Source organism: Nycticebus coucang, chromosome 21 (genome assembly GCF_027406575.1).
Source record: "Nycticebus coucang isolate mNycCou1 chromosome 21, mNycCou1.pri, whole genome shotgun sequence".
In the NCBI taxonomy this organism is placed as follows: Eukaryota; Metazoa; Chordata; class Mammalia; order Primates; family Lorisidae; genus Nycticebus; species Nycticebus coucang.
The window spans coordinates 44,839,320-44,852,336 of NC_069800.1; the positions used below are offsets into that span (position 1 = coordinate 44,839,320).

Sequence of the window (13,017 nt, forward strand, 5' to 3'; positions counted from 1 at the left end):
TTTCACAGTAGTATTTATGGAGCCCAATTTTCAAAACTGTTGGGAAAAAACTCATTTTTACCCTGTGTTGAGGACATTACTCTGAGTGCCCTTGGGGAGGGAGTTTGGAAACATTTCCTCACCATGCACTTGCTTTGGCTTCTTAATTAAGTACATGGTGATTTAACCTCAGTGCTCAGTCCCTTGGATGACAGAGCCGGCAATGTGGATGTGTGGGAACATTTGCTGGCCTCAAGTTTCTAGGCTTCCTTTTCAGGAGTATCTGCTTTTTTCTTTTTAAAAAAGCCATGGAGAACAACTGCCACTGGTGGTTTTGTGAAGGGAGGATAGCTTTGAGCTGGAGAACCACTCACATTATAGATATATTACAGGAGATGCCTCTTGCATCCCACTCAGGGTAGATAGGGAGGGGGAGAGCTGCCTTTCCTTCATGCTCAGGAAACATGTTCTCTGCCATAGAGGGAGGGAACATTGAAACACGGGGCCAGCTTTGTGGCTGAAACAACTATATTTGCCTTTCAACGCAGTCTTCCAACTTGAAAGGGGAAGTGAGTGATGGGCAGTTTTTTACTGTGTCCTTACCTGCAGGGATTATGGGTGCTGTAATGGGTCATGGTAGTGGAAGCTTCATATTCCTGGCCAACTTGTCTATGGAAGACGAGAAACTAAAAATACTATGGCTTGGATTCAGATATTAGCACTGACCAGAAATACTAAAGAGAGTTTTTTAGACAGTACCAGACGGTCATTTATCTGAAATGCTCATCTTTCACTGAGGAAGCATTTTCAACACTGTGCCCTGGGACTAATAAAGTGTAATTAATGATTCTGGTTGTAAGTCACCGTGCCATCTGTTGAACTGCCCCTTGGTGACACATTAAGGGCTTTCTCTGATCTGTCAGACATTGATTATCATGAGCAGCTGTTGGGTGGAACATGGCAAGCTACCATAGAGGACAGAGCCTCTGAGGAGGAGGCCGGGCTGGTAGAGCCAGCTAACTCTTTGTTCTGTTTCCCATCCCCACAGTCACACTCTCCTCTGTATACTTCTTGGGGAGTCATTCAAGTTTGTGTAGAACTAGGGGTTTGTTGGATGCCATGAAAACTCATTAAGGAACAGATCTGAGTCAGCTCAATAGCTTCCCATTCATATTGCCCTCCTCAGTCTGTTCAGTGCAGAATGGCGTTGACATTCCATTGCTGAGGAAGTGCAACAGGGAGGCCCCACCTTTGAAAAATACATCTGAACTCAAAGTTCTTATCCCAAACCATGTCTCCCAGCCACATGAGCAGAACCCTTCCTTGTAAAAGGAGAGCTAAATTTGCTGCATTTTACAAAAGCAAATGACTAGGTGCAACTTCAGATTTGAGAGATGGCTTTAGTTGTTTCTTTATCTGTGCTTGCTAAAAATGTGAACAGTTTGCTCTCCTGAATCTAAGACTTCCCTCTCACATCCTGTAATGGCCTGGTCTTATTCCACTGTCTCCTTATGGTGATGGTAAAACTTGATAAGTATGTGCTGTTTGGTGCATTCATACTTTGAGTTCTTCCAAAAGTCTGTTGGAGGGGACATAGTACATAAGGAATACCTTTCTTTTTAACATTCATTTTTGTAACACAGCCAATTCTTGCTTTAAAACTGCCAAATCAAATGCTAATTGAATCTTCTATTTTTTAATCCTTTCATTGCCTTCAGTGTGTGAATACGTAGAATTCTCAGAGCTATTTGGAAATGCGATTATTTGGCTGGGAGTCTGTTTTCTCCCCAAAGTTTTAACACACTTAGGTTTGTTTGTGTTTTCTTTTTTAAGTTTATCTCATCTTTTATGCAACGAGCTTCTCCTTTTCTTTCACTTGAACATTTTATGTTAGATTTCTCAGTGGCTCCCACACTTTGGGCTGTAGAGCATATGATAATTCAGAGCTTTCTGCCCTCAAGGAAAGCATTCTAGCATAAATAGCATAGGGGAACATAAAACCAAAAATAAAAAATAAAAACCAGACTGATTGTACATAATGTAGATTAAGGAGGCAGTTGGCAATTCTGATTGTGGTTTAAGATAAGTCCAAATCTCTTGTCAGGCAATAAAACCTTTTTGTAAAAGGAAATCGTAGTCAAAGAAGAGAAATGTGTTCATAAATGGGGAGCAGCAAGACTGGATGTGAAGAAAGATAAAGAGACAGAGATAGGTCTGGGAAGGCAGTGCTGGAGACACAGTGGGGGCTTAGGGTCTGTGGTCCTCAGGTGCTGGGTATTCATTCGGGGAGTCCACAAAGCCTGTGCCAGTCAGTTGTGCAAATATGAGCAAGATGGGCTTTCTCCCCTCAAAGAGCTTATTCTAATAGGGAGGGAACAGCAGCAAACAGGAAGTAAGGTAGAATATGAGAAATGTTCTAACTAAGGGGAATATTCTAACTTACGTCTGAATTGAAATAGATCAAGAAAAAAACCAAACTGCTAATAATAACATTGACTTGATCAGATGTTTGTTAAAAACATAAGAGAATTACCGAATGCACGGCCAGTTTCTAGCTGTCCTAATGCCGTCGGCAAGTCTTCTAAGCCTGTTAGACTATCCACTCTGGGCTTTCACAGTGCCAGGAACGTATTTGTTCCTGAAATAAATATTCGTTGTGTGACTGAAATTCATTACTTAAAAGAGTTTTCTTTAGGTTGCATGAAACATGGTTTAACAAATATGATTTAAGGATTGGTTGTGATTTAAGTATGTTATTACAAAAAAGTAACTGTTTTCTCAAGCATGGTGGCTCACTCCTGTAATCCCCACACTCTGAGAAGCTAAAGCAGGAAGATTGTGTGAGACTAAGAGTTTAAGACCCCCCTAAGCAACATATCAAGGCCACATCTCTATAAAAAGAAGAAAGAAAAACAATTCACTGAGTATAATGGCCCGTGCCTGTAGGCCCAGCTACCTGCGAGGCTAATCCAGGAGGTTCACTTGAGTCCAGGAGCTGGAGGGTGCTGTGTGTTATGATTATACCATTGCCCTCTAGCCTGGGTGACGGAAAAAGACCCTGTTGAGCAACTTTGCATGTGCTTTTTGGCCATTTCTCTTTGGAGAAATTTCTGTTCATGTCCTTTACCCATATTTGAATTGGGCTATTTTGCTTTTTGTTGAGTTGTAAGAGTTCTTTATATATTCTGGATACTATACCCTTATCGGATATAATTTGTAGATGTTTTTTCCTGTTCTGTAAGTTTTCTTTTCATGTTCTTGGTAATGTTCTTTAAAGGACAAAAGTGTTTCTTTTTTTTTTCTGATTTTAATTTTAATTTTATTTTTACATACATGTGTTAATTAGGTTTCCATTTTTTGGGCCTTAACAAAATTAAAAAGACTTAAAATATAATAACAATAACAATATTTAAGATAAGGATTAGAAACAAAAACCTTGTAAAGAACAAATGAACATAAATACATTCAGAAAAGGAATCAGACAATTGCTACATCGAAATATTAAGCAATAATAATAATAATGCAAAGAAAGTAGCGTTCACATTGTCAAATAAGGGTATGTCTATTATAGAATGCTTTGACTCTGAGATTCAGTATGGAGTCATCAGTTGATTTCTTATTTTTTTAAGTATCGGAAAATAGACAACTAATATTTATAAATAAAAGTAAAAAATAATTTAAAAAAACAGATCATGCTAACCCTTATAGACAATAGAAAAAGAAGAAATATATCAAAATCATTCTACTTGATCTGGCTACACCCGACATTAAAGTTGGAGAAAATATATTATTATAAAGGAGAAATTACAAACATATGTCACTTACAAATGAGGATACAATATCCTAAACAACATATTAACATGTTGAGTTGAAAATTAATGTTTAAGTAATATACTTGATCAAAATTAAAACCAATTTATGTGAAGATTAGTCACCATTTTCTTTTCTTGTTCTTTTTTTTTCTTTGCCCTTCCCTCCTTCTCTGTCTGCTCTCCCCTTCTCCCATGCCCCACCATGTCATTAATAGTCATTAATTGTCTTCAAGTCAAAGTTGAGTACATAGGATTCATACTTCTCCACTCCTGTGATGCTTCACTAAAAATAATGTGAACACATTATTTTATTTTTTTCTTTTTGTGAGACAAAGTCTCACTCTAGCTCATAGCAACCTCAATCTCTTGGGCTTGAGCAATCCTCTTGACTCAGCCTCCCAAGTAGCTGGGACAACAGGCACCTACCACAACACCCAGATAGTTTTTCTTTTTTCTTTTTTTTTTTTTTGAGACAGAGTCTCACTATTTTGCCTTTGGTAGAGTGCTATAGCGTCACAGCTCACAGCAACCTCAAACTCTTGGGCTTACGCGATTCTCTTGCCTCAGTCTCCCAAGTAGCTGGGATTATAGGCACCTGCCACAATGCTCAGCTATTTTTTTTGTTGCAATTGTCCTTGTTTAGCTGGCCTGGGCTGGGTTCAAACCCACCAGCCTCGGTGTATGTGGCAGGGTATATGGCTGGTGCCGTAACCATTGTGCTATGGGTGCCGAGCCAGTTTTTCTATTTTTAATAAAGATAGGGCCTTGGTCTTACTCAGGCTGGATCTTGAACTCTTATGCTCAAGCCCATTCTTCTGCCTTAGCCTTCAAGAATGCTAGGATTACAGGCATGAGCCCCCGTGCCCAGCCAAAAGTTTTTAATTTTATGAATTCTAATTTGTCTGTTTTTTGTTGTTGTTCGTTCGTTCTTTTGGTGTCACATCTAAGAATCCACCAAATTCCATGACATGAAGTTTTTTCCCCTGTATTTTCTTTTAGGATTTGATAATTTTAGCTCTTACATTCAAGTTGATTCATTTTGAGTTATTTTATGGTATAAGATGGAACTAGTTTTATTCCTTTGCATGTAGATATCTACTCAGCACCATTTGAAGAGATTGAAGAGATTATTCCCCAACTGAATGTTTGGCACTCTTGTGAAAAGTCATTTGGCCATAGATGTATGGGTTTATTTCTCATTCTAGTCCATTGATTTATATGTCTATCCTATGCCAGTACCACAGCGTCCATTACTGTGGCTTTGTAGTAAGTTTTAAAATTAGGAAGTACAAGCCCTCAAAGTTTGTTCTTCTTTAATATTGTTTTGGCGCTTTAGGACCTATTATTCCATATGAATTTGAGAATCAGCTTTTCCATTTCTGCAAAAGCTCATTGCCATTTATTTCTGCCGCAGAATTTTAAAAAGTACCCTAGGGTGACACGATGTATTTGGCTTTATAAAGGTCCCGCCGAGGTGCCATATATGGAGGCGGTGGCATCACCTCTCGGTCGCTGGTGTTAATCCCCACCTCTAGAAGGGGTGTGAATGTGTGTGTGTGTGCATACCTGCACTCAACAAAGGCGCAGGAGCATAGTTGTAACATCCAGCTTTACAAAGTATTTTGATACGTAGAGTCCTGGTGACTATGTAGGATTATCAAGCTGGGTGGAACCCTAGAGATTGCATAGTCTGACTTCTGAAGTGACAGAGAAACTCAAACCCATAAGAGCAAGTTAGCCACAGACCAGGAGTAGAATCCAAGGCAGACATCTGGTATCTTCACCAGGTTGTTTTTTTGTTTTGTTTTGATTTTGAAAAATTTGATTCCACAAAATTAACAGCAGAAAACATCTTAAACAGAAAGATAGCCAAGTTGAATCATTTAAACCATTCCCAAGAATCTTGTTTTAGAGAAACGACATCTTACATGAGGAGATAAAACAGTGGCGTGAAAGCATTGTAAGTGTGACCTCCAAGGCCTAAGTGTGGAAGAACTGTGTCTGTCCCCCAGGTTCTGAATACCTGTGAGCACACTCTTGCTCCGATAGGAAGGGAGAAATTGCCTCAGTGAAGTTAAAGCTGCTGCTGTTTCTCCTTAGCTCCATACCTCCCCCTGGCTGTAATGAATGCTGAGTAGAGCCTTTGACTTTAGACAACACAGCTGGGAAGGGGAAAAGGTCCAGAATCCAACATTCTTGTGACTCTTCATATTTCTGTTTGCATTGTGGTTATAAAACTTGAAAAATTTTTGGCTACAGTTTAAGGGGATTCTAAACCAAACCGCATCCCCCCCACCTCCCTGCAGGGTATAAATGGTTAGAATCTTTCTGTTCAGCGATGGAACAGGCAGTAGGTGGAGCTAGCGAGCTCCTTTTTTGTCAGCTTTGGAGTAAATTCTCCCTCTTCCCCTTTTTGCTCAAAGCCAGTATTTCATCATCCATTACAGTGAGGGCAGATGGGAACAGGTGATCCTACCCTCGTTTTAGATAAGAACTAAGCTCAGGGTTTATCTGAGCAGTTCAGGGTCACAGAGGAAGTGAGGACCAGTGCCCAGATCTCCTGAGTCCAGTGATTATCAACTGTGTTCCCCTGGGAGGTGAGTGGCCCTGCCTAGAGCTGGCCCCACTTATCCCCCAGTCCTCTACACACTTTGTCCTTCCTTAGCATATAGCTCTCTCTTCCATAGGCTAAATGCTGTCAGAATAGTTGTTGGAAAGGTCGTTGTCCTGCAAAATGATCATGGTGGCTTGTTCTTAAATCCCTTCCCACACAGCAGTCCCTGACGTGCTCCCTGCCTTGATTTGGGAGACTCTTCCCCCCACCCCCCAGGTTTCCCTCCAATATGTGAGGACTTTTCTTGAGTTGATGTGAAGGGCTCTGTAAATGATTTGGAGTTTAGAGGCTACGTATTGGGCCCGGTTGCTGCTGTCCCAGGCCAGATTTTCAGCTGGAGCTTTTATCTATCATGGGAGTGCGTGTGTGTGTGTGTGTGTTTGTTATAATGTGAAACTTAGTTCTCTTCATTCTAGGGAAGCAAAGTGTCACATTATTATGTACTTCACATACTTGGTGACCTAAGAGCATAGTTTGCCAACATTTGAGACTTTATACTGAAACAGTGAAATGGGTAGGGTGGCTCATGCCTGTAATCCTATCATTTTGTGAGGCTGAGGCGGAAGGATTGCTTGAGACCAGGAATTCAAGATCAGTTTGAGCAACATGGCAAGACCCCATCTCTACCAAAATCAAAAAAATAAAAATAAAAATAGCCAGATGTCATGGCACACACTTGTAGTCCTAGCTACTCAGGAGGTTGGTAACAGGAGGGTCCCTTGAGCCCAGGAGTTGGAAATTGCAGTTGGAAGTTGCAGTGAGCTGTGATTGCACTATTGCACTCCAGCCTGGGTGCCACAGAGAGACCTTGTCTCAAAAAAAAAGGGTGGGGGTGTGTGTGACATGATCTCAAAGCTCTATCAGCAAGAATGCCATACTTTTAGCTATTAACACTGTTCTAATATTGGTAGCCGAACTTTTGTAGGCAAGGTAAGGCCTATTTTCTGGAACAGCTCCACTGAGTGCTGGTGTGTGCAGCACTAATTTTTCACATTTATACCATACATGTACATATTAACTCCAAACAGCATCTGGGCACCTTCTCGCCCCTTGCCTACCAGAACATTCATTCTTATTCAGCTAAAACTCAGTTCTTTGGTTTTTTTTTTTTTTCCTGATTATAAATGTAATACATCAGAGGAAACTTAGCAAATAAGTACAAAGAAAAAATCATAATCTCATTACCCAGAGAGAACTATGTTTAGTCTATAAACATTTTAAATGATTGGTTGAATACCTGTGGTTGGATATTCATTGATTATTTTTTTTTTCATTGATTATTTTTATTGCACATTTATGTTTCTCCCTTTTTTAACTTTAGTCTACTTTCAGTATTTGGATTATTCCCTTCTGTAGAATTCTGGAAGTGGTTATGTGTGTATACACAGCTGTCTGCTTGTCTTTAAGTACACTGAAGGTCATATACATTTCACAGTCTTTGCCACCAGAATGCATTCTTGCAGTAGGAGATGTTGCACTTTTTCAAAACATCTTAACCAACCGAACACTTCGTTGAGCTTTTATATAAACCTCTCCACAAATTAAAGATTAGTCTTTGTTTTATGAAGGAGCAAACATTGAATAGTTTAATTAGACTAATGATGCTCTCTTCTGGCTTTTAAATGGTCTTGTTTACGTTTGAGACAGCTGTGGGAAAATAGCAGCTACTTCTTATAACATTGACTTTAGTGAGTGTAATTTTGAGAGCAGAGTTTAGATTTCAGAAATTTGAGCTGTAGTATCTACAGTGGGTACATGTTATTTTGAGCAAAGATCTATTTCAATCTTTATGAATGTTCCTACTACTGTTAAGGTGGGCCTTCTATTCCCACTTCAGGTTGGTATTTTGAAGAAAGTAAAATTGGATTGTAGCATACTTTGCAATCTTAGAAGTTATATCTCTGACTTTTTCTCTGTATAAAATGTCAGGCTTGGAATGAGATTAGAATCTTTCTGTGGCTAAGGCAGAATCTTCTAGTTACAAACGGAGTCAAAATAAAAACAAAATCCATGAGCCCTCAAAGATATGGCATGCTTCGTGTGAAGAGAATATTACCACCAGCTGTCATTCTGGCTTTGCAAGCCTCCTTATTTTTTCCCTTTCTTATTCAGGTCCTTTATCTTTAAACATCTTTAAGAAGTATGATCAACTCTCTTTGCTTAATTCAGTTGTTATCTGCTTTGATAATTTCAAGCACAGTAATTTTACAAATTTCATCTCAACAGAACGTTACCAGTAACCTTCTGAGAATTCTTGGGGGTTAGACATTGATTCCAAGTGGGCACATACCACTTTTTTTCGTGGTATCAGGTATGGTGTATTAGATCCTTTTCTAAGTTCTTTTTGCTCACACGGTTTCTGTTCTGTGGGGGCATAAACTTACTGGGAGTTATTCCCATAAAGATACCATTTATCCCAGTGATGTGGCTTTTATCTTTGAAGTGGCTTTTCATTTATAAAATAACCATTTTCCCTCACCTGGGCGATAGGTTGTAACACCTTGACTAGCCTGAAGTTCGTAGCGTCCTCCTTTCCTTGTCACATGGGGCCTTTAGGCCAGACGTCTCCAGTAGATTCACTGAAGGTGGCCTTCTCACCATGCAGCATGCTTTGCCTCTTCCAAATTTAAAGTTATCACACTTACGTGGACGCTCTCTCCGCACCATTATCCCTTTGTAATCACTACCATATCTCGTTTTCCTTTGCTATGTTCTCTTCTTAACTCTTGTAGCTTGGCACACACACATCCACATTCCACTGAAATGACTGTGTTCAGAGCCCCTCACCCCCTGGTGGTCTAATCTCAAAAGCCAAAAGATACTTCAGTCTCTGTCTCTTGTCTCCCTCTGTCCTTCTGGCCCTCTCTCTAGCATCTAACACTGCTGTGTTGATAACCCATTGTGTGTTTGCTTTCACCGGTTCCTGCGTACCACCCTCTGCTGGTTCTAGCCTACTCTTTTGTCCTTTAATAAAGCTTTTCTCCATCTTTGTACTTAAATGTTGATATTCCTTTACCCTTTTTCTCACTGTGGACCTTTTCCTTAAGCTGGTCTCAGTTCGCCTGTGCGTTGACAGTCTGCCTGGCTCTGCAGCCCAGACCCGTTCCTCCACTGACACTGCACACAGCAGGGCCGAGACAGGCCGTCCGCTGTCTCTCCCCCTTGCTTTCCTTCTCTTGCCCTAGCTTGGAGAGTGGCATGGCATTCATCAGAATTAGATGCTAGGCCTCATCCAGTGTTTCTCCTGATTTTTTTCTACCTCCAAAATCTGTCACTTCAGCCTTCTTTCGTTGCAGTCTCTCCCTCAGCAACTCTGCTGCGCCTCTGCTAGATTGACTTTCTATCCCTGTCCTCGCTAACTGAGTAGTCACCAAGCCAGTGTGCTTTTAGTCTCCTCAGTTTTTCTTGAATCTGTCCCCTCCTCTCAGTCTCTTCTCCACTTCCACCACCCTAGTCCACTCTGGTCGTCTCCCCCTGCGCCCTGCACAGCCTCATTGCTGGTCATCTGCACTGTTCCTGGCCCTGCAGTCTGTTCACACAGCAGCCCTGCCATGTGTGCAGAATGCAGACATCACAGTGGCTTCTCATTGCTTCTAGATGTGGGCCTGGCCCCCCTCTCGCACTCCCGGGCTGACCTTATCAGTCACGCCTCTTGCTGTGTTCCATGGTGCTTTGTCTGCACTGGCCCTTTGTCTCAGGCTTTACGTGTGCTCTGCCTGGAACGTTCTCCTCTCCCTTATCTCCCACCAGTTACCCTTTCCTAGTTCATTCCTGTTCCTCATTTATATCTCAAGTCAGACAGTATTTCCTCAAGGAAATTTTTTCTCCCGCCTCATAAAGCCAAGCACCCCTCACAGTATGTTATCTTAGCTCCCTTTTTCCTTCAGGGCACCGCCTAGTTTGTCACTCTGCAGATTATTTGATTATTTCCCGGACCAGCCCCAAAGTCCTACCTGTCTTATTACTCTGCGCGCCCGACCCTGCCCTGCCTGCTGCAGTGCCCTGACCTCAGGGTGGCAGGTGCAGGTATCTCCGTTCACCTCTGCACAGAGTCACAGTGTCTTAGATGGGGCCTTCTTTCTGTTGGGAGATGTTCCCAGGCGACCTGTGTTTACTCCCTAAACAAATTCCCTCTCCCTGGGCCTGTAGTTTGATGGACCCATTGGAATATGGTGCTGCCTGACTTTTTTTCCCAGTCTTAGAGGTGGACTTTTAAAAACAAGTACCCTGGCCAAAGGCCCTTTCGTTTTCTCAAGACAGCTTCTAGTAAACTTGCTAAAGGACATACTCAAATGGTTGGTGGGAAGAAGGATTTTGTATCCCATTAATAATTCTTTTTCTGGCTCAGCACCTACAGCTCAGCGGCTAGGGTGCCGGCCACATACCCTGGGGCTGGCAGGTTCGAGCCCAGCCCAGGGCCTGCCAAGCAACAATGACAACTATAACAAAAAAAAATTAGCTGGACACTGTGGTGGGCACCTGTAGTCCCAGCCACTTGGGAGGTTGAGGCAAGAGAATCACTTGAACCCAAGAGTTGGAAGTTGCTGTGAGCTGTGATACCATGATACTCTATCAAGGGCGACATAATGGGACTCTGTCTCAAGAAAAAAAAAGAATAATAATAATTCTTTTTCTTCAGCTCGGCACCCATATCTCAGTGGTTAGGGCGCCACCGGCCACATACACTGAGGCAGGCAAGTTAGAACCCGGCCCAGGCCAGCTAAACAACAATGACAACAAAAAAATAGCTGGGCGTTGTGGCCGGCACTTGTAGTCCTAGCTACTTGGGAAGCTGAGGCAAGAGAATCGCTTAAGCCCAAGAGTTTGAGGTTGCTGTGAACTGTGATGGGACAGCACTCTACAGCAGGCAACATAGTGAGATTCTGTCTCAAAAAAAAAAATAATATATATTTTTTTCAATTCTATATATCTTTTCTGAGCCTGTAAATCAAGAAGATTAAGTTTTGTTCATAAAGTAACAGAACATGGGAGGGCTGAGTTTTAGCCCCAAGATCTGTTAATTCACATGGAACAATTTAGCAAGTGCCTGGTCTCCCCCACGCCTCACATGCACCCTGGCCCTGCCCATGGCTTAGGCATTGTTTTTGTTCCCATCTCATATATACAAGAGCCCAGTGAAGTAAAGTCACATGTCACCACCACAGTCACACGGTGAGTAGGATCTGAACTTGGATTTTCTGACTTCTGCCACAGCTACCTCCTTCCAATGGGAAAGATGGGCTATACCCTCAGCCTTTGGAGGAAAATATTCCCTTCTCTCTCTTTTTGCTGCTAGAAAGGAATTAAAGTCTTTTTATTGTTATAGACAGAGCTGCATCAAATGCAGTGCAATAACCTACAGACTGCCTTGCCCTGAGCAGACTTGCAAGCACTTAAAATTGTTTGTGTGAAAACTATCTTTTTCACGTCTACTCCTGTAGTCCCAGCTACTGGGGAAGGAAATGCTTGACTCTATAAGTATTGGGCTCAAAAGGAGAAACTTTTGTCTGTACCTTTGCTTGTGTGCATAGCATCAGTAACCTGGCTTTCTAGTACAATGCTCATTAAGGAAGCCAGCTTGTGGGGTCTTTGTTACTTGCACAAAGCTTACATTTTTGTCAGTTAATTTTGGAAAAAAACAATTAATGAGAAATAGTTGATCTTATACTTTAGTATTTTGGTTTTACCTGGTTTTATGTAATGAGGTGCCCATTACATAAGTTTTTTAATAAGTATCTTTTTAGGCTCGGCGCCTGTGGCTCAAGCAGCTAAGGCACCAGCCACATACACCTGAGCCTGGTGGGTTCGAATCCAGCCCGAGCCTCCCAAACAACAATGACTGCTGCAACCAAAAAATAGCCAGGTGTTGTAGTGGGTGCCTGTAGTCCCAGCTACTTGGGAGGTGGAGGCAGAAGAATTGCTTGAGCCCAGGAGTCGGAGAATGCTGTGAGCTGTGATGCCACAGCACTCTACCCAGGACAACAGCTTGAGCCTCTGTCTCAAAAAAAAAAAAAAAGTCTTTTAAAAGCATCTTATGGATATCCATTAAGTTGTAAATGTTTAGCTTTATGATTATATTAAGGTTTGAAAAATTGTCCAGTGCTAAATTGATTATTTTTGTTAGTTTCATTTTTATTAGTTCACCTAGTGTAGATACTAATTTTTTATCCTTCTCTTGCTTGTGCAAACCCCTGTTAGATTGGAGGTTTTGCTGTGGCAGTGGAAACTCCCTTATCACCTTTTTGTGTTGAAGATCCTCTGAGAAGAAAGCAGTACTCTGAAAATACTTTGTGGTACGATTTCAGATTTAAGAAGCCCATTCCCATTTGACTTCTCCAGTGGATGGTTTGATTGCTGGGAGAACATTCCTCTGGTTGTGGCCATTCTGTCCTTTTTCCTTTGGGAAGATACTTGTGTGTACCTTTATCATTGGTTTTGGTAATGGAGCTGAGAGGCTCAGAGCATTGGGATTGGAGCAACAATTTCTTCTCTTCCTTGTATCTTCCCCAGCATCTTACTCAGCAGCTCTAGCTCTGCTGTGACACCCCAGAGTGTATCATTTTGAAATGTCGCAGCTGCCACTAAGTCATATGGGATCTTGGAGCTGGCTAG

The 13,017-nt window shown here is 41.6% G+C and overlaps 1 protein-coding gene across 2 annotated transcripts in view; it reads left to right on the forward strand.

Annotated features, from left to right (window-relative positions):
- RPRD1B (regulation of nuclear pre-mRNA domain containing 1B) overlaps window positions 1–13,017 on the forward strand; it is an 88,031-nt gene that overhangs the window by 41,439 nt on the left and 33,575 nt on the right. The window lies entirely within an intron of this gene.